Source organism: Cyprinodon variegatus, unplaced genomic scaffold (assembly GCF_000732505.1).
Source record: "Cyprinodon variegatus isolate N-32 unplaced genomic scaffold, C_variegatus-1.0 Scaffold1478, whole genome shotgun sequence".
Classification (NCBI taxonomy): domain Eukaryota; kingdom Metazoa; phylum Chordata; class Actinopteri; order Cyprinodontiformes; family Cyprinodontidae; genus Cyprinodon; species Cyprinodon variegatus.
The window spans coordinates 4,657-6,984 of NW_015151931.1; positions in this window are offsets into that span (position 1 = coordinate 4,657).

Below are 2,328 nucleotides of genomic sequence, written 5' to 3' on the forward strand. Positions count from 1 at the left end.
CTAGTTAAAAGTTATCTTAATTGAAAAGTACAGTGCTTTTCCTCAAAAATAAGGACATTTCAATGTGACCCCAAACTTTTGAACGGTAGAGTATATATAAATAAATTAAACTTAACAGGAGCGTGTAACAAAAGAAATTTTCCTCTGGGATTATTGAAGCATTTCTGATTCGGATTCTGATTTGGGTGTGGAAACTTATTTTGATGTCTACAGTAAAGGGAGCAAAGAAATCTTGGGTTTCTATAAATGTGCACATGTACTTTAACAAGGATCCTAAAATGCACTTGTGCAGAGGTCTTAAGACCGGACTGTGGAAGAGATTATGATTTTTTGTTGAAATTGAGAAAATTACACTATTAAGATGTCTGTTTGTCCTATATGTGGAATGCATGTGAGGTAGAATGTGTATGGTGCATTTTGAAATGAATTAGAATAGTTTTTTGATGTGACATTAATGTGTTTTGCATTTTTACAGAATTTAGAAGGAGCTCTTGGGACATAACAAAAGGGTAATACTATCAAACATGTTGCTCAGAGGCTCCATCTATGAGAGGCACTGACGAGACCGGGGCAGGTTGCTGTTGTAAGGTGTGAGGTAATTTTTGTTTGTGTCGACACTTTCACAGGGTGGGTAGAGAACTAGCCTCACCAAATCTTTTAATAATAGGGAGTATTTGGAGTGCAGCTGAGAGACTGTAGATTAATATATCCAAAGAGAAGGAGGATGGGTGCTTTTACTTTTTGGGAAACTAAAATCCCAGACAAGATATTACATGATTTTTATTTAAAAGTAGTTTCATTTTGTTTGTTAGGATCGCATAAGAGTAAGGTTAAGAAAAGGATGAATCACACTTCGAGCTGGAACTGGACAAAGCAATACCAGTACTTAAGCATATGGACAAGACACCCTCAGGAGCTCAGCGGATTAGCTGGGTCAAACTTTTATAAACAAGGCTGGAGAGTTAAAAACAATTCCAATGTGACCTGACCCTGGGTTTTCAACCTCCAGTTTTTTTTATCCATTTTTGTTTTTATCTGTGTATGTAATGCCGTTTTGAAACTGCCTAGGCACACACTGATTAATTTGCATCTCTAATCATTACTAACACTTATCTTTTCACTGTTCATCTGGTCCTCACTTTCCTAGCATAACTTATTAAATTCTACAAATTTTTGTGAATTAAGTGATTAACTATTGACTAATTGATGAACTGTTTGATTGCCTTTCTTGGTAACATATCTCAGGGATCATTTACTTTTGCCCTGCTTGTAGATAGTGACAGTGAGGTTTTCAGCGGGCAGGCATGGTAATTCGGAGGCCCAGTGATGGAAAATCAGGAGGTTGTTTTGCTTAGATATTTCTTTTAAGGCTGTGTTTGTAATAGTCCTTAAATGTTAACATTTTTCTTCCAGGACAGGCTGGCAAAGTCTCATCCTTCATTGTTTTTTTGTTTAAGATTTGCATTAACCCTTATTTTCCCAGCAGGTGCAGAAGTCTTGACAGGAAATGAAAAACTTGGCTGAGAGCAGCCAGAGAGAGAGGGGTCGAAATGGTTGACACCTTTTGATAAGATGTTTGAATTAGTTTTGACTGACTTGTTGATCACTTGACTGGATCCGAATAATTGATTAAAACATCAGAGGGATGGTGTAAGAACACAGCATGCCAAATACAGTGTTTAGAGATTGTGAGCTACATGTTTTGTTCCTGGCTGAAGGCCATTCTTGTGAGCTCTGAGTTTGTTTTAATTCCTCTTTGGTTCTGATATAATCTATGAGGTACAGTTGAGTATTGGGTTTTGAAGCTTGTGAACTTTTGTTTAGATGGAACTGCACACCCATTAAGGGAAAGTAATTCTGACAGGCATTAAATGAATGACATGCTGATCCTAGAACGTTTTGGAGAGATAACCACGTTTTTTTTGTTGTATACATGTTTGTCATTGTTTGTGTCTGTATGTTTGTTCTTCTGTTTGTTTACTAATATATTAGGCTATAGAAAAAGAAAAAAAAAGGACATGGCATGCATGTTAATTTTGTTTGAATAGTTTTGATTACACTACGGATGGAAACGTTTCAAAATGAACAATGGAGTTTTTGTTTGGAGAGACATTGGACACTTTCTTTCTTGAGTCACAGGATGAATTACTCTACGGGGGCACAGAGACTAATTTTACACCTAAACTTCAGAAGGAGGGATGATGTGCAGCTGCTGAGATGCTGACATTAAGGAAGTGACTGGATGCCCACTGCTTCGGATGAGAACAGGCCACTGGCAGTGATGGGGTGATGGAAGGTCATTGGATCATCGGAAAAGACCTGGATGGA